Here is a 20,107-nt window from a genome sequence, read left to right as displayed (position 1 = left end):
TATCTAATATTTGTGCTATTGAAATTCAGTGAGGTTCCATTTTGGTGTATTAAATCCTTTATTTATGGGGAACATGAAATTTACCATCCTCTGAAATTTAATTACTTGCATAATCACATTTTCTTTCAGTGTTTGGTATGCATCATGACTCAAATATGAGATTGTGGTAGAAGATGCTGTTACATCTGAATGCTGTGGTCTTTCAGTGCAGAATAATAATTAGCTCAGTTCACAATACCACAAAATACTGATTGAAACTGGAGACACAGTTTTAAAGCAGCAACATCTTTCTAGATATTGTTGAGTCTCCAATTCTAGTTTTCTTAATTCCTTCATCAAGTCTCTTATTTTTGTCTTGGTACTTGACATCCTGATCCTGATAAAATGCTTGGCAGTGATGCATCCATGTCAGGATTACTGGCACCCTAAGAGTAGTAGATATTTCCTGCTATTCTGTGCATTAGTTCCAGGCCGCAGTGAAATGTGATAAGCAGTGGGTTTCAAACTGCCACAGAACCTTTCCACACAGAGTTGTTTTTCAAAGAAGCACAAAATATTTTAATAAGAATAAATGCTACGTTTTATGATTAATACTTGGGGCATTTTTTCTTACCCAGAGGTGATCCCTATAAGTTATAGCAGGTCCCAGGCCTATTATGTAGAGTACGAGGTTCTATGCACATATCTCTTATTCTGATCATGCCCAACCCCTCAGAATACTGAGCTGCTCTGATCATAGCAGTCTTTAACTGCCATTGGTTATGCATAGAGGCAGAGGAGGCAAGGCTTAAGAGAAGATCTGTAAGGACCAGAAAAGCAACAAGCAAGGGGCATCAGAAGCAGCAGACTGTGAGAAACAAGGGAGGGTTTAGAAATAGTATATGATCAAGATCTAATAAGGAGGTGCTTGAGTGGGGAAGACAATATGGAAGCATTTGGCAGAGGTTTGAACTACACATGTCCAGAAACTGTAGAGGTGAGGAGAGCTGAAGTTGATCTCATAATTTGAAAACTGTTCTTGCATTTTTAAAATGTTATGAGAAAGGACTTTAGTACACTCAGAGATGTTTCAGAATCTTGTACTCAAAGCACATGAAAGCTCTATAAAGAAGAAGAAGAAGAGTTTGGATTTGATATCCCGCTTTTCACTACCTGAAGGAGTCTCAAAGCGGCTAACATTCTCCTTTCCCTTCCTCCCCCACAACAAACACTCTGTGAGGTGAGTGGGGCTGAGAGACTTCAGAGAAGTATGACTAGCCCAAGGTCACCCAGCAGCTGCATGTGGAGGAGCGGAGACGCGAACCCGGTTCCCCAGATTACAAGTCTACCACTCTTAACCACTACACCACTTCTTTTATTACATGTAGAAAGAAAAGCGTATATCATAAGGCAATATGAAATTTAGATTGGGCTGACTGCATGTGACTTGAGATGCCTTCCTGCTTTAGTAGATTAATGTATTGTATTGATTCAGATCTGCATGCTTTATTACTTGGTGCACGGTGGCCTGGTTGCACAACATGGTAAGCCGAACTATGGCTTATCAGGGCCGCATAAATATGGTCACCCCCAGAGAGGAACTTGGACCTGCATTGCTCCTTCAGCACAGCATCATGTTGTCAGAAGCTGGGTTCATGTTTAAGCTCTCTTTTCCTTAAGCGTGAACAGTAGCCAAGGTTTGCCTTTAGTGCTACAGGTAGTTGGTTTTTGGACAGCATGTTGAAGTTCTGTGCTGTCATTGCAAATGGTTTCTCTTGAAATGTTAGACCAACTCGCTTAAGCTTGCCAGATTTTCATAAGTTACAATTTTCAAAATGTAGGTTCATTTCCATTTGTAACATTTTAATGATTTTATTTTGTACATTCCCACCTACCTTTTTCTCTCTATTAACTAAGTGCTGATGCAGCAGAGGTGAAATTCAGGTCTTGTGTAGAGCCTTTGGGAATGAATCTTGAAAATACTAAAATCTGTTCAAGCAGAAGAAACAAAAGAAGTGGAAGTAATGGCATAACTTGACTGGACTAGAAGACTTTCACTGTGTTTGAAGAATTGCCCTTGGTCACTTATTGATCTGTCTGTCTAAAGTATCCAAAAATAGATTTTTCGCTTTGGTCCACCGCTCATTTAAGCTTGTGTAGGTTCACCATAATCAATTGAGCTCAGCTGACTTAAAGACAAGTACTTTGTTTTAAGTGGAATATGATCGGTTTTTTCTTTCTGTTTTTAAATAGCAATGTGCCCTCTGCAATCTTTACATGTGATATATGCAACATTACATAATGTGCTCTTTTGTATCTTATGGATATAAATGTTTCATTTCCCAAGGACAGCTAGTCACTTCTGTAATTCTTTTAGTTAAGTCCAAGTTAGCTTCGGATAGCCTTCTCGCATATTACTAACATTTTTGAAAAATATAAAACAGGCACCCCCAAACTCAGCCCTCCAGATGTTTTGGGACTACAATTCCCATCATCCCTGACCACCGGTCCTGTTAGCTAGGGATGTTGGGAGTTGTAGTCCCAAAACATCTGGAGGGCCAAATTTGGGGGTGCCTGATATAAAAGACCGATAATTTTCACACTTTGTGGGTGGCTAAGGATTTGAGATGACTATTCATAATGGCTGTACTCAGGTTTGTTTGTACCTAATTTGTGCAATTTTCAACATTCAAATTAGATCAGTGCATGAGGTTGAAGAATAACCAGCATCTTTCAGAACTGGCAAGTTTTGTCTTTTTAAAGCAGCCTTCTACTTTGTGACTAAACAAAATAAGGCTTTTGAAATTGTTTATAAAATAAACCTGATTATAGATATTATAAGTAGAAATGCTGAGCTTACAACAGTGATCAAAATATGGTCCTACTGTTTAATAATTCTACATAAGTGCCCCAAGTGGTAAAAAATTTATATAATAGGCAACAGAGGATTGCTATCTCCATAAAATAACTTGATTTTGGTGCTTGAAATGTAAGTAAAGTAGAAGGTTTTTGGCTCTTTTCATTATGGGAAAAGGGAAGAACTGAGGGCACCATACTTCCATTTGGATAGGGAATAGAATTAGCATCTTGTACAAAGTCAATGCATCTACCTGCTCATTCTAGCACAATATGGGATCTAATGCAGAATCTAGAAGTTGAAAAAGAATTCTGAGAGGTTGTGTCAGCATTTAAGTATGAAAACGTGGTTCTAGCCCTAATGACTGATGAACTGTGCAGTGACTTCCTGCTAAAAACTTTGGAATTCTTTACATATGATTTTTCTATGCCAACAGTAGTTTTGAGCATGTCCACCTTTTTGGTATGGCAGATACATTCTTTTCTTCTACAGCATGAACATAGTGTTTGCACAAGGTTCTTTATGGACTTTATTATTAGAGAGCCAGTTTGGTGCAGTAGTTAGAGCATCGGACTAGGACCTGAGAGACAAAATATGCAAAAACAGCCTTTTCCTATCTTATGGACTGTTTCTAAGGGAGGGAGTTGCCTCCACAGTCCCTGCAGTCTTCAGCCTTGGGATTTTCTTTTGACCAGGCCTATCACGATCCACAGGATTGTCGCCACAGTCTCTCTGCAGCCCTGTGTCTCTTCCTCCAATTGCCTGACCAGCTCAACAACTTTCTTTTCCTAAAAAAAGCTCAACACCAGGGGTCAGCAAACTTTTTCAGCAGGGGCCAGTCCACTGTCCCTCAGACCTGGGGGGGGGGGGCTGGACTATATTTTGAAAAAAATAATGAATGAATTCCTATGCCCCACAAATAACCCAGAGATGCATTTTAAATAAAAGCACACATTCTACTCATATAAAAACACCAGGCAGGTCCCACAAATAACCCAGAGATGCATTTTAAATAAAAGGACACATACTACTCATGTAAAAACACGCCAATTCCTGGACCGTCCGCAGGCCAGATTGAGAAGGTGATTGGGTCGCATCTGGCCCCCGGGCCTTAGGTTGCCTACCCATGCTCAACACCTTTGGTTCACCCCAGGCACCGGCAGGGGTTGCTACACCGCTGCTTGGAGGTGTGGCACTCTGGATATAAGAAGGACCCCTAAGGTACATAGAACAAAGGACATTATCAGATGGGCACACTTGTTTGTTTTTTGTTTGCTGGGCAAGAAAGTAGCACCAACTACCTTGTGCAGATGGATTTACACCTGCATAGCTATGGCTTATGAGGCACAGATACTTCCTGCACCATCCAACCTTATGGCACATTCAATTAGAGCAGTGGCTGCCTCAGAGGCTCTTTCTGCTAATGCACCCTTGTGGAAGTATGCAGGGCAGTCACCTGGGCTTCTGCCAGTACGTTTACAAGGAACTATAAAACAGATCTTTTTGCCTCGACTGAGGCAATCTTTGGCTGAAGGATCCTTCAGCAGATCCTCCCACAGTAAGTCTAGTTTGTTGCACTTCAGACCTGCCCTAGTTGGAATAGCTTTGGCATGTCCCAACCCAATGACTTTAAGCAGGCAATGGGAAATGGTACAATTGGTATTCACCTTAGGGGTAAATTTGCACTGTCTGCATAGCATCATTGGGGCCTCACCCTAGCATGGACTGCAACACTGTGTCATATGTGTTCCTACTTTTATTGCCTCCTTCCCTAATAATCTAGAAATTTAGGTGTTCTTTTGTTTTACTCAGTATATGTGATTCCAATTGCACTTACTTCTTAAGAGTTTATTTCACCTTCGTCTACCAGTGGAGTCCAGAGACCAACCCAGTGACCTGCAGGCAGTGTGGCTAAAAATTCCATAAAGTTAATTGTTTTTAGCATCTTGCAGTAATGGCATTTGTTTTAAGGAAGAAAGACCTTCCTGTGGTGGAAGCCCGGGCAGTGTATATGGAGGTCCTGGAGTGCTCAGATGACAAGACCCAACCCCCCCCCCCCGCCGCCTCACTTATGCGGTCCAAAGGAAAGCAGAGCAATATGTTTGGCACCATCTTGGCTGGTGGGAGTATGTAAAGAAAAACAGTCAAAACAAGAGAGAATCTTTTAGCACTTTTTTTTTGATAGTCTTTAAGGTGTCACAAAGCTCTTTGTTGTTTCTGCTACAAGAATAACACAGCCATTCCCTTGCAAATTAGAAAAGGTTGATAAGAAAATGATGGCTCATAGAGATTTATTGTGATGTTAGATGGCAAATAATGTGAGCTGCAAAATGGTGACTATGATTACCACAGTTGTATGAAAGAAAATTTGTTATATGAAAATAGAAAGAAATTAACCAGGTCCCTTTAAATATATACCAAGATAGCAAAATCTTATAATAAAAATGTAGAAATTGGCAACATTGTAGGCTGGATTTCCATCTGTTCAACATTTCCTTTCTAAAAGTTTCCAACATTAGATTTTTTTCACCCTTATCGAACAAGCTGTCCCTTTTTAATACATTTTGAAGTGCTAAAAACAGGAAATGTCAGAATTTTAACCTGCCAGCTTAATTTTATTTCTGTGGTGGGAGAATAAAGTTGTGCAATTTAAAATCATACACATCTTTATCATTTATTTTAATAGATCAGGCTATTTTCTTGCTCTGAATGACATCAATTGTTGCGTAAAAATGCTAGGGATTAAACTGCCTAACTTCTACAGCAAGATACAAAATTGTAAAATTCTTTTATTTGTGTTTTATGGAAAACTTGTGTCTGCTGTGAATAGATGAATATTTTAGTTTTCTCAATGTGTTAGCGGAGGATATACAGCAGGAATGATCAATGTAACAACCTGTGGAATAGATGAATGTGATCCTGCCTTTGTCATTAAGTGATTTTCCTGTTAGAATTCTGAGGGCTTTATCTTATAACTGTTTCAAAGTAAGTATTTGTTATTGATAGTTGCAGCAATGCATTTAGATGATCAGAAGGCAAAGCAGAAGAAATGTGCTGGCTAATGCATTGTTAGATTTGAAAGCTGTCCCCATGATCATATGTTCTCAGCATTAGCAACACTAGGGCCAGGTCAACACAGTGGTCTAAAAACAAGTTTATTGGAAGCTTAGCCTTTTCTGGAGCTAGGATACTGGTCTTGAGGGGTGTGGGGACATGGATAGCACTGTGGTGTAAACCACCGAGCCTCTTGAGCTTGCTGATTGTAAGGTCAGCAGTTTGAATCCGCTTGATGAGGTGAGCTCCCATCAATTTTTCCCAGCTCCTGCCAACCTAGCAGTTTGAAAGCATACTAGTGCAAGTAGATAAATAGGTACCGCTGCAGTGGGAAAGTAAATGGTGTTTTTGTGTGCTCTGGCTTCCATCATGGAAGTGGTTTAGTCATGCTGGCCACATTACCTGGAAAACTGTCTGCGGACAAACGCTGGCTCCCTTTGGCCTGAAAGCGGAGATGAGCGCTTAACCAGAGGTCTTTTACCTTTACCTTAAGCTTAAGGGGTATAATTCTGACTTCTTTCTCTTTTCATTAGAATTAACATACTGCATTACCAAAATAAAGTCCAACATTTCCTCTTTTTTTTTAAGATTGTGCTGTTAACTTCCAATTACACTCAGCTTTATGCCAATTTAGTTATATCAGCATGTCAAAATAGAACAAAAAACATCTATTTATAGCATTACTTATGACCTCTCATTTGTGACTCATAATCTAGAATCTTTCCTACAATTATGTCGTTATTCAGATAATTCCTTATTGCATTGTTTAGTTGTTCTTGCACCTATATTGGTTGTGTTCTCCTCCCAAGAAATCTTAACATTTAATTCTAACACCTACAAGAGGAAATTTTTGAGATCCTTCAGCTACTGAAGCTGTTGCATGAGAGCCAATTCTGCAAGAAAGAGGCCCACAGTCAGCCTCACTCAAGTGGTTGCATCATTCAGAAGTTGCCCCAGCTGCATAGGTTCCCTTCATGGGGTGGGGGGTGGGGAAAGCATATTCTACATCTGTTTTACATCTGCTGCTTACATCTGAAGGACACTACACTGATCAACGGAGGCATTTATGCCTCACTTTCACTCACTCTGTTTTCATTCAAGACCTTGAAAATAAAGAATAGACCTTATCAGTTTCCCAATCTGAATTGTCTACAGCAGTTCCAGAAATACCACCCTTTTCATGAGCCACAGTGTTGAGTGTATATTGTCAAGGGAAGGTCATCTGATTCACCTCCCAGTAAAGGTTGAAAATGAGTCAGTCAAACAAAACCAGCCCCCTCTCTGTTCTGCTTTCCTTCTTCCTTAGAGAGCCTTCAGAAAGCCTTCTGCTTTTCTGAGGAGAGCCTTGTATTTTTTAAACAGTGACTTCTATCATTTATTACTAGAGAGAAAAACTGACTCTACACTGCATAGCTCTTGGAATACACTTCAGCGCAAATGTACCAATTGGATTTCCTACTAAGAAATGTATCTCTTTGAAGGATGCATTTATTTGAAAATGGTATGCTGTGTGGCGTATTCCTATTAATCTCACTTACTTACACTGCAGTCCCATACATACAGCAAGCCTGAGTTCAGTTGGACTTATTTCCAGGTAAGTGTGTATAAGTGTGCAGCCTCAGTTTCTCTCTCATATGACTTTTTGATAAATTGGATGCATCATTGAGACATTACTTCACCATCTGTCTTTCGAAAGGAAGTCAGTGAGGGTAAAGACCCAAGTACAGTCAGACTCCCCTTTATAAGCAGAATATTAAATCTATCAGTAGTCCTGCTGTCATTAATGATTTCCTAGAGCCATATGCCGACTTTCCCAGAAATATCCACTCACTTCTCATAATCAACACACTATGCAGCTTCACACTACAGTGGTTCTACTCATACACCTGATGGGTGGCCACAACTGTAGGACCAGAAGGACCCATGCAAGATACACAGCCAACTTTTTACTGTTATCTGAAAGGATGTATCTGGGGACAACCCCTTTAGCTAAAAATGGTACATGATCTGCACAACAGCAGAAAGGAAAATGTTCCAAATGATAGAAGTAATTTTTAAAATGAAAGAATCACAACACTTTTGAGTGTTCATCCTCAGAGGAACAGTGTTTATACAAAGGCAGACCTGCTGTTTGAGGTATGTAAACTACAAACTGCAAGTTACCTATGTGACAAACTGTACAAGGCCACCTTACAATGTATATTGAGGAAATTCCACCCCACAGCAGGGAGCTATGGGATATAATAGTCCAAGGGAACATACATGACAGGGCTGCCATCCTAGTAGGTACTAAAGTGTCAGTTGAAGTTTGAACTTGCCATTACAGGCTGGACTTGCAGTCCAAATTAGGCTGGTGTGGTGGTGCATCAGACATGCTGCATAAACTTGAACAGAACTGCTGGGGAGAAGGAAGGAGCATCACAAGCTAGGTGGACTAGAGCCAGAAAGCCATTCTCTCACTAATAGGGCTGGATGTACAACAGCCTCAAGAGACTCTTGCAATCCTAGGAGACCTTACTATGTTAGGCATGCCTGCTCTTAGTGGTAGAGTAAGGAGGAGCAGGCTCAGGCTGCCTTCCCTGTAGGGAAGGGATGCTTATTATAAGGAGGCAATGAACACTCACCTACAGCAGGAAGATTGTGAAATAGATAATGTATATTTTTTAATAAAAAAAACAAAACCAGACATGCAAATAATTTGTCAAAGAGCAGTCACCCATCCCTTTCTCTGTTCACTTTCTTTGGACTCATTTTTCACCCTTCCTCTGCTGCCAGCTACCTAGAGTTGAGACAGGCAACAACATGGCAAGTATGACAGGTCTCATTGCCAGAAAGAGTTCATTCTTTGTTTCATTTCTATTCTGTTTGGTGATAGGATTCCAAGATGATGTACTAAAGTTAAAAACAACACAAATGGCAGGTGCAAATACCAAAATAGTAACAATATTTGCTTTGCTCCTTTCTGTGCTGTTCACTTCACTATAGCAGTGTTTTTCAACCACTGTTCTGCGGCACACTAGTGTGCCGCGAGATGTTGCCTGGTGTGCCGTGGGAAAAATTGTGTTTATTTGATTCCTATTCAAGAGAATTACTTTATATATAGTCAATATAGGCACAGAGTTAAATTTTTTAACATTTTCTAATGGTGGTGTGCCTCGTGATTTTTTTCATAAAACAAGTGTGCCCTTGCCCAAAAAAGGTTGAAAAACACTGCACTATAGGGTCAAACAGAAGTCCTATTGAAATTGATAGGACAATACATTGTAAGTCACAGTGCTGTTTCTACTGATCTGGCAGGTTTTTGAGCTGTTGCTAAGAGTTGAACAAAACCTTTTATTTTCATTCCTCATCCAGTCCTTCCATTATTGATGATTTGGCTATTTTGAATATTTCACCTGGGCTCTAAATAGTTCTGTTTAAAATAGCATGACCCCAAACTCCAGAGATTTCAGTATGACTTGCATGTAGGTAAATACCATATTTGCAACCTATTTTTGAATTTAGCAAACTTAGTTTATTTGAACTTCAGAACAACAGCACTGGAAGCATATATTCCTAACAAGTTTCTCTTTTTTGCTCTTGTCAAAAAGTGGCTGTTCTGATTAAAGAGCAGAGACAAAGGGATGGCTGCTACCATGTAGGTTCCCCCCCCCCAATTGTATTTAAGAAATCAGAATGCTAGCAAAAAGCCCTGTCACCTTCAAAGGGAATGGAAAGAAATTAACCCTAAAATGGTATGTTCAGATGTGCATGTCCATGTAATGTTGCTTCCTGAGTGTTGTTGGGATGGCACATGCAGAATGTCAAGAATTGTACTCAAGTCCTCTGGTATGCACAAAGGAGTTGGAATGATATCCAGCACCTTGGATGACATTTTCCTTTCCTTTCTTCCACTTAAAGCTCCCTGCATCCCTTCCAAATCTGCTCCAGAGTAATAGTGGGTGGTGCAGGGGACTGCAGGGTGAGGGATGAGTCTGATCATCCAACACTGGGACAGACGTGGTTGAATTTTAGTTAAGGTGTGGAGGGGTCAGTCAACCTCTTAGTCAGACCAGGCTGAAAGATGCTTGGAAGCGATGTGAATTTTCCTGGTTAACTATAGGATATGTATAGATTTGTGCTGAACATACATTTTATGTGGAAGGGAGTGATCTAGAAATCCATACATTTATGAAGCTGTTAGAAATTCATAAAAATGAGTAGCAAGAATAATACATTGTAAAATTAATCATAATTATGTGAGGAAAATTAAAAGTCATACAACCTCCAGATTTTTTTTTCTCCTTGTATGCCAACAGTGTTAACTAGAGCTGAATATAAGTGGTTTGGCCTTGTGTACATGAAGAAGGAAGTTTTTATTGTTTATTGAATGTAATAGATATTGTGCAGAAGAAATTGTTCTTTGTACAGTTAAAAGCACAGATCTGACAAACTGTTCAGCATGCATGAAGTTGTGCTGAACAGTTTGTGATTGCCTGCTGTTGCCAAAGTAAGTGTGACTGAGCAAAAACTAAACAAAAGCTTTCTGTAAGGTCCATCCATTGACACTTGGTTCACTTTTCCACCCACATTCTTTTCTCATTCCTACCAGACCCCATATTATTTATCTGTTCTGTTTCTTCTCTGTTTTATTTTTCCAACCTCCTCTTCATCACTGTAACTCTTTTGCATCAACCTGCTTTTCATCGTTCATTTCTGAATGTGACAAGAGATGGGAAAAGTGGAAAGATGCAGAGACCTCAGAGTATAGAACAATCAAACAATCAACACTGAAAATTGAAGCATCAATGTGATGGAAGATTAACTGTTCTAAAAATAACATGATAGCATTCACCTCTAACAGTATAATGTGCACATTTCGTTTATCAGAGTCTTATAAATCACATTACAAGCTTCATTGTGCTAAAGAAAAAGATGGTTTCTATCTTAAGTACTTTATAACTTAAGCCAGGAGTGGGGAACCATTGGGCTTTCAGATGTTGTTGACACAATGCTGGTTGACTGCAGTCAAGCTTAGGCTGCTCTATGATGTCTTAGCAGTAATATGTACTGCTGAACACTGGTGGAATTTATACGTTTTTGACTCAGGATAACCATGCTAGTAAATGTAATCACCCAGTTCATCCAAATGCCCACCCCCTGTTTCTCCCAGTCATTTCCACCAAGATATTCAGCAGGGAGACATAAAGCTTCATGTTTTCCTAAGTGAGGCTCTGCTTCCTTCAAAGTTGTTTGAACTGAATCAACTTGCTATCTAAAGCAGGACCTAAAAAAGAACTTGTTTTCAGTTCACAACCCTAGTCATAATTATTCCAAGCTCGGTACACTTTGCAGTGCTGACATAGTCCAACCCACTTGAATGAAAAGTCTGCTTATGCTCCTTGAAGAAACTGACATCAAGAGCACTGGACTAGGTGTGTTATTGGCCTGATCCTGCAGGATCACCTTGGCTGTGAGTCCTGGAAGACCTGCTCCCTGCCTTGCAGGCCTTTCCCCACCTCACATGAGAGAGCAGGGTCCTGACGGACTCCAGTTACAAAGAGCTGTGAGTGGAGGGGGGACTCTCTTCCCATCCTTTGGACCCCCTGGGAAACTCAACAAATCTTCTGCACCTGGAACTTGGTGTGGAGAGTGCAGCTTAATGTGACGCAGCTGTGGGCAGCCTGAGGAAGTACCATCCACCTTGGGCCTGCCCATGAAAAGCAGAGACTTCCGGCCGGACGAGGAGCCGAGAGGAGACGGGACTTAGCCCTCCCGGGAAAGTCCGGTTCTTTGTGAGGAAAAGGGGTGTTTGCAGGGCGCCGCAACCCCCTAAAAGCCCCAAAAGGAATGTTTTGGGGACAGGGATCCCAACAGTGCTGAGGAGGTCTCTCCGCCACCGAGAAAACTCCCGTTTGGGAGGAAAGAAGGTTGGCGAGATTGAGGCGCCGGCACGGGACGCCATTTTCTGCTCACAGGAACGCAGCCTCAGGTCTCCACGGCTCTACGACCGATTCTCAAAAAAGAAGAACCCGAATTTGGTATAAAGGTTGGTGCTAAATTTAAATTTGGAATCTAATTCGGAAGGCAGCGGGGTCTAAAAAGGAGGTCAGCCCCGACTGTGGTCATCTGTATATATACGGAGGAGCGCAAAGCCGAGACTGAAAGTAACTGACTTTACCTATTAACGCACTACTAAAAACTGAAACTAACTGACTGAAGGAATGAATTAGGATATTAAAGACTTTGAAGGGTTATTATTTTAGTTTGTTTTGTTAGTTTTTGATGAACTACGGGAACCAGCTGCGATCGGGGGCTCCCCGGAAAAACTTACTTTCGTTTTTGAATGAACTGCGCAACGACAGTAAAGAGCGTTAAAAACCTATTAAAACTGTTCAAAAGTAAGAAATAAAGTTCCCAGTACAGCAGCAATTGATTTGGGATTTAGACTGTCTGATTACCCTGATTTTTAAGCATCTCCCTGATCGGCGTGAGTGCAAGAAAGGACTTACCCCCATCCGCGGACAGCGATCGCCATTTTCTGCTTCCCTTGACGCCTCACCCCCCCTCCTTTTGCCGGAGCGGTTTGGATTAGGCCGAAAGGCTGAAGAGTACGAGGTTTTTTTTTTCTCCCTGTTTTTTTCCTGGTTTTCCCCTTTTCCTTGTTCCCCTTCCCCCCCCCTTTTTTTTTGTTCTCTCTTGTATCCTCTTTGAGAAGGACTTTGGTCGTCTGGTTTTTTTTACCCTCTTTTATTTTTTTGGATTAGCCAGACAAGTGGCAGAAGCTGTTTGAATACCCCCCTTTTTTTTCTTTTTTTGTTGTTGGAGGATCCTCTGTTTATTTTTATTTTTTATTTTTTTTGGAGTGACCTCTTCTTTTTTCTTCTCTTTTTTGGTGTGTGGATTAATCTTTCTCTGTCGTTGGAAATTATTTTAAACTGGTTTTATAACCTCAAATGGATTAGCCAATCAAGTGGCAAAGACTGAGATTGAGCCAATTAAAATTGAAAGATAGACTTGAAATATAATAATTGGACTGGACTGAGTAATTTATAAAGTGAACTTTAAATATTTTATGGTAATGTAATAATATTATAATAATTGGAAGGAATGAAATTAAGTGAATTTTGATTAAGATATAATAACTTGGAAGGAATTAATAATTTAAATAAGAAAGAATAGAAGAGAAGAGATAAGATGGAGAAGAAAAAGGAGGGAACACCGGCAGACAGAAGAGGATCTGCAGACAGAAGACAAGAGGACTCCAAAGAAATAATAAAGATGCTATCAGAACTGAAAAAAGATATTAAAGAAATAAAGGAAAGTGAAAAGACTATGGAAGGGAAACTGGACCAGATGGAACAAAAGTGGGACCAAACAGCTAAAGAACTGAAAACCCAAGTGCAAGAGATTGATAAAAGAACTAAAAAGAATGAGGAAGGACTTAAGCGAGTACAAAAAGAGGTCAGAGAAATGAAGAAAGAAGAAGGGAAAATAAACAGCGACATTTCGGATATTAACAAAGCACAAGAGGACATGAAAGATTTGATTGCTATGCAAGAACTCAAACAGAGAGAGACTAATTTGAGGCTAAGAGCGGTACCTGAGACACAAGGAGAAGACATCGGAGTTAAAATCATTACGGAATTGGCACAATGGCTTGGAATCCAAAAGGAAGAATTGGCGGTGAATGTGGTGAATGTCTTTAGAATTAAAAGTAAAAACAAAAACGGGAAAAAAGGGAAGAAATTCCCTGGAGACTGTTTGATAATCTTTAAAGACAAATCAACAAGAGATATGATTTTGATGAAAAACAGAGAGAAAAAATTGTATATTGACAATACGATGATAATAGTATTTAAAGACATTCCAATTCATCTGTTGAAGAAGAGGACACCATACCAGCCACTGACACGGACGCTACTTAAAAAGAAAATAGATTTCAAGTGGGAATTCCCAGAGGGAGTTTCCTTTTATTACAAAGAGAAGAAGCACAAACTGAAAGGAATTTTGGATCTTACAAAGTTTCTCAGGCGATACAAAGAGTTGGACAAAGAAGAGAAGGAGGTGAGGAGGGGGGAGGAGGAGGAGGGACAGGAGGAAACAGTAGAAGGAGCATGTGCCGCCCCGGTCCAGGGAGGGGGGGGAGAGGAAGAAGAAGAAGAAGAAGACAATATTAATAAGGAAGAAGAAGAAGAAGAAGTAGAAGAAGAAGAAGAACAGTAAACAGTAAACAACAGTAAAGAAAACAAAAGAAACCCAAGATGGCGCTACGCGTGCTGTCTTGGAATGTGAACGGAATTAACCAAAAAAAGAAACGCAGTAGAATTGAACATATTTTGCAAAAGAAAAATCTGGATATAATCTGCCTGCAAGAAACACACGTTGCCAGGAAGAACAGAAGAATTTTGATTAAAAAGAAGTTGGGTAATGAATTTATTTCATCAGATAAGGCAAAGAAAAGAGGAGTAGTGTTATACGTAAAACAAAATCTTGAATCGAAACAGCTGTTCAAAGATGAAGAAGGAAGAGTAATTGCAGTACAAGTCACGACACAGGGCGAAAAATTTATTTTTGTCGGAATCTACGCACCAAATGGTAACAAATCAGAATTTTATAAAGGTTTGGAAGAAATGCTACATGAATATTTGGATCAGAAGATTATAATTATGGGAGATATGAACGGCGTGATCTCATTGGAGATGGATAGAAGAAGGAAGAAGACGGAATCAAAGGAAGGGAAGTTACCTAAGACGTTCTTCTCACTGGCGGAAAATTGTAATCTAATTGATATTTGGAGATTGAGACACCCATTGGAACGACAATATACACATTTCTCAGAACCAAATCAATCAAATGCAAGAATTGACTATATCATGATATCCAGAGAAATAGTACCGAGAGTTGAAAAAATTGAGATCCAACCCAGAACATTTTCAGACCATAATTCAATATTCTGCGAAATCAAGAAGAAAGAAGAAAAATCATTCAGATGGAGATTGAATGAAACCTTGCTAGACGATGAAGATTTAGAGGAAAAAGCAAAGAAGAAATTAAAAGATTATTTTGAACTGAATTGGAAAAAAGAAACAAAGGATAGCGTCGCATGGGACGCATCAAAAGCGGTGATGAGGGGTTTCTTCATTCAACAAAATAGTATTAAAAAGAAGAACAGAGAAAAGAAAAAAGAAGAAATATTAAAACAAATTATGGAAAATGAGAAAAAATTGGCAGTAAAACCAAATGATACAAAAGCAAATCAGAATATTAAGATATTACAAAACCAATTCTCGATGATTGTAAATCAGGAAGTGGAATGGAAAATAAAATGGATGAAACAGAGATCCTTTGAACATGCAAATAAACCAGGAAAGTGGCTAGCTTGGCAAATTAAGAAGAGAAAAGAACAAAACACAATAAACAAAATACAAATTGAGGAAAAAGAAGTTGAAAGTCCATCAGAGATAAGAAAGGGTTTCGCAAAATATTATAGACAATTATATAAAAAATCTGGAAATCAGGATATTAATAAAATTGTGAAATATCTGAAAGGAAAAGAGGTGCGAAAGATAACGACAGAAATGAAGAACCGACTAAACCAAAAAATTGAAAAAGAGGAGATTACCAAAGCAATTAAAAATTTGAAAAGTGGGAAGGCTCCGGGACCGGATGGATTTACGGCAAGATACTACAAAAAATTTAGAGACATTCTACTTGAACCCTTCAAGGAAGTGATGAACAATATTTTAGAGAAAGCGGAAATACCAGATACCTGGAAGGATGCGTACATAACATTGATACCAAAACCTGATTCAGATTTGCTCCAAATCAAGAACTATAGGCCAATTTCGCTATTGAACAATGATTATAAGATTTTTGCTAGTATATTAGCAAACAGAATGAAGAATATACTGAAAGAAATAATTCATGAAGACCAGGCGGGCTTCCTACCAGGCAGACAGTTAAAAGACAACATAAGAAATATAATTAATATCATTGAATATCTGACTGTCAGGAATGAGAAGCAAGCCGCCATGATTTTTGTGGATGCGGAAAAGGCCTTTGACAATATTTCGTGGGATTTTATGGTAAAGAATTTTGAAGCAATGGATATGGGAGAAAAATTTATAAGAAGTATCAAGGCAATATATTCACAGCAAAGAGCAAAAATAATTGTAAATAATACGCTAACTGAAAGTATAGAAATTGAGAAGGGAACAAGACAAGGATGTCCACTCTCACCGTTATTATTCATCTCGGTCCTGGAAGTCCTTTTGAAGACGATAAGGCAATCAGAAAGAATAAAAGGAATTACAATTGGAAAGACTCAACATAAAGTGAAAGCCTATGCCGACGACTTGGTGCTGACAGTTGAAGAACCTTTAGAAAGCGCAAACGCAGTATTAGAGGAGATGGAAGAATTTGGTCAATTCGCAGGATTTAAACTTAACAGGAAAAAAACCAAAATCTTGGTTAAGAATATGAAAAATGGAGAATCACAGGAACTGCAACAAAAAATACAAATTGAAGTGGCAAAGAAAGTCAAATATTTGGGAATATGGATAACACCAAAGAGCATTAATCTGTATCAAGACAATTATGAATTAACATGGAATAAAATTAAGAGAGACCTGGAAGTGTGGGAAAGGATGAAACTTTCTTTATTGGGAAGAATTTCAGCGGTAAAAATGAGCGTGCTACCGAGAATGTTATTCTTGTTTCAAACAATACCAATAATAAAAGGGACAGCTGTTTTCAGAGAATGGCAAAAGAAACTTTCAAGATTTATCTGGCAGGGGAAAAAACCCCGAATAAGATTTAAATTATTGACAGATAGTAAGGAAAGAGGAGGCTTTTCCTTACCGGATTTGAAGCTATACTATGAAGCAGCTTGTCTATGTTGGATAAAGGAATGGATAAATCTGAAGAAACCAGATCTTTTAGACCTGGAAGGACATGATAACAGATTCGGATGGCACGCATATCTCTGGCAAGAAAAGATAAAGGTACACAGAAGTTTTGGAAACCACATTTTCCGGAAGTCGCTCTATGAAGTATGGGACAGATATAAAAACCTGTTGGAAAGGAAAACGCCATGGTGGTTATCACCAATTGAAATAATTAGTTTGAAAAAGACAAATATGAGTCAGAAATGGATAACTTATGAGACACTGCTTAAGAAAGAAGGTAATAAATGGAAATTAAAACCATATGAGGAAGTGAAAGAACACGTTAATAATTGGTTGCAGTACCATCAAATTAATGAAATGTTTAAAAGCGATATGAAAAAGACGGGATTTAGCGAGACAAAATCAAAGTTTGAAGTTGAAGTACTTAACAATGACTTTAAAATACTTGCTAAGATGTACAAAATGCTGTTGGAATGGAACTTAAAAGATGAAGAAGTGAAATCGGTGATGATTCACTGGGCAAAAGATATTGGACATAACATTATGCTAGAAGACTGGGAAAAACTTTGGAGGGAAGGAATGAAATTTACGGCATGTACGTCAATAAAAGAAAATTTATTGAAAATGATGTATAGATGGCATATTACCCCAGTTAAACTAGCTAAGATGTATAAGTCAGATAATAAGTGTTGGAAATGTAAACAAAATGTCGGTACCTTTTTTCACATGTGGTGGGATTGTAAAAAGGTGAGAGTGTATTGGGATATGATATATCATGAGTTAAGAAAAATGTTGAGATATAATTTTGTTAAGAAACCCGAAGCATTTTTGTTAGGTATTGTAGGTACAGACATTGAAAAAAAGGACATTAGACTTTTCCAATACGCAACGGCGGCAGCTAGAATTCTTCTAGCACAAAAATGGAAACAAGAAGAATTACCGACGAAAGAGGAATGGACAGTGAAATTGACTGAATACGCAGAAATGGACAAACTAACGGGAAGAATCCGAGAGCAGCGGGACCAGAAATTCATCAAAGACTGGTTAAAGTTTACGAACTATTTGAAAGACAATTTACATCTGAATACGTTAATAGGATTTCAAGAAGTTTTGTAGTAAATGTGTAGAACTATTATTGTAAGTAGGATAGTAAAGTAAGGGAAATTCTTTTTTTTTTTGGAAATGTAAGCAATGGTTGATTAAAGAAGTATAATATCAAGTTAAAAATTAGAAAACCACTTGAAGGGACTGACGGAAGTCACGGCTTGGTAGCCAAATGGAAAATATATGAAAATGTTTGTTAAGGATTTTTTGTAGTATTTTAGTGTAAAAATAATAAAAATTATATATAAAAAAAGAAAAAAAAGAAAAGCAAGTCTAGAGTCATGAGACGAGGGTGATGTCCATTGTGTCCAGGAAACCTTCTCGTTGTGAGACTTTTGTGGGTGAGCTGAGAGTTTGTTTGGACCCTGGGTGAAGAGAACCTGGAAGTTGATTGAGAGGGTGTGTCGGAAAATGAATCAATGTTTCTATTAATGTAACTTTTTATATCAGGGATAGGCAAACTCGGCCCTCCAGATGTTTTGAGACTACAATTCCCATCATCCCTGACCACTGGTCCTGTTAGCTAGGGATGATGAGAGTTGTAGTCCCAAAACATCTGGAGGGCCAAGTTTGCCCATGCCTGTTTTATATTTAACTGTGTATTTTGTAATATTTTGTTTAAGTTGTCTGTAGTGTACACCACTTAGATAAAATTTTAAATATATTAAGTTGTTTAGATATTAAATAATGAATCACCTTATATTTTAAGTTCCTACAACTCAAGAAAGTAGGGAGTGCAGAACAGTGTTCATTGTGAAATGTTTCACATTTTTGCTTTGTTTAATGTTTGTTTCCATGTTTGTTTTTCATGCTTTTAATAATGCAGGAACCATTTACTAGATTTTGGTACTGCTTGTTCCTAAACTTGTGCACTTAAAATCTTTTCAGGTACAACTTCATTTTTCTTTTGCTGCAGGGACTGTAAAGTTGTATTCAGTGATTCACAGCAAATGTAATTTTTTCCAGTATGACTTAAGAAAAGTGTTTAGAAATTCAGGCCGTACCAAGAATTTATCTATAGCAGTTTTGAAGCCTATTTCTTCAATTTAAGGAAAAGTTATGCCTATTTATAGAAAAATAATGAAGAGTTATCCTCTTTTGAAATAGTAACCTTACCAAATAAGAGGGTAAAATAGAAATTTTAAAGAAGACCATTATGAATTGTTTTACTACATTACTTTTTAGAGTATGGGTCAGCATCTGCTAATTTATTTCTAAATCTTTTCACAAATATTTTGTGCAGACTTTCATCTTGTTTTGATTAGTGCCACATGTTTGCTTTCATAACGTGGAAGTAACCGGGTACTTTTTATTATTATTATAAAGGGGTACTAATTTCTGTGCCAGCCTTCCCTTGGTTCCTTCCAAATATTTTGGATTAAAATTCCCACCAACCCTGGCCATTTGGCCATGCTGGCTGGAGCTGATGGGAACTGTGGTCCAGTACTTCAGGAGGGCCCCAGGTAGGGTAGACTCCCTTTGTAATGCCTCCTACATTTGTCTTGCATGTCAAAGGCTACACTGTATCCACAACTGCAGCTTTTCTGATTGGAGCTGTCTTTCTAACTGATTATAAATTTGTTCTTATTATTTTTCTTGATTACACTTTAACAATGGTATGTGTGTAAACATCCCTCTATTCATATTGGTATGTAGAATTCATTGAGAGCTTTTTTTTTAATGGCCCTTAGTCCTAAGAGGAGGAAGTATATATGGATGTCAATATAAGAAGAGCCCTGTTGGGATCAGAGTAGGGGTGGAGAACCTCTGGCCTGTGGGCCAATACTGGCCTGCAAGGGGGTCCATGAGGCCATTTTCCCCAAACCATGTCTGCCCGCTCATCAGCCAACATCACTGGTGTCGTTGGCTAATAGACAGGAGAACAGGGTTTGATCCTGCATTGTGTCATGTTCTCAGCAGGGAACAGGATTGTGCACTAATGTGCAGCCAAGCCAGCAGCATTTAATTCCTGCTCATCAACTGATCTAATCTCCACTCATTTAGCTTTGCTTTGCTTGCTGCAGTACAAAGAAGAAATTGTAGACAGCACAGTGCTATGCAATTATATATGACTGACCTGACAAGGAGACATGTTACAGTTTTCAAAACCATTTAACGATATAGTAATCTTGCTTTTGTGTATGGCTCATCACAAGGCCAGATTATTGTTCCATATTGGTTTTGAAGTGAAATTTCAAGACTAGTGGGAAATACACATGTAACC

The 20,107-nt window shown here is 38.7% G+C and overlaps 2 protein-coding genes and 1 long non-coding RNA gene across 3 annotated transcripts in view; 2 read left to right on the top strand and 1 right to left on the bottom strand.

Moving 5' to 3' along the window:
• AVEN (apoptosis and caspase activation inhibitor) overlaps positions 1-20,107 on the top strand; it is a 103,789-nt gene that overhangs the window by 30,082 nt on the left and 53,600 nt on the right. The gene's annotated exons all lie outside the window — the stretch shown is intronic.
• CHRM5 (cholinergic receptor muscarinic 5) overlaps positions 1-20,107 on the bottom strand; it is a 62,603-nt gene that overhangs the window by 35,907 nt on the left and 6,589 nt on the right. The window lies entirely within an intron of this gene.
• LOC117044288 overlaps positions 702-20,107 on the top strand; it is a 38,186-nt gene continuing 18,780 nt past the window's right edge. The window contains exon 1 of the long non-coding RNA XR_004426284.1: positions 702-976. This is a non-coding gene — a long non-coding RNA (uncharacterized LOC117044288). The remainder of the gene's footprint in view (positions 977-20,107) is intronic.

Source organism: Lacerta agilis, chromosome 1, assembly GCF_009819535.1.
Source record: "Lacerta agilis isolate rLacAgi1 chromosome 1, rLacAgi1.pri, whole genome shotgun sequence".
In the NCBI taxonomy this organism is placed as follows: Eukaryota; Metazoa; Chordata; class Lepidosauria; order Squamata; family Lacertidae; genus Lacerta; species Lacerta agilis.
This window is presented reverse-complemented; position numbering and strand designations above follow the sequence as displayed.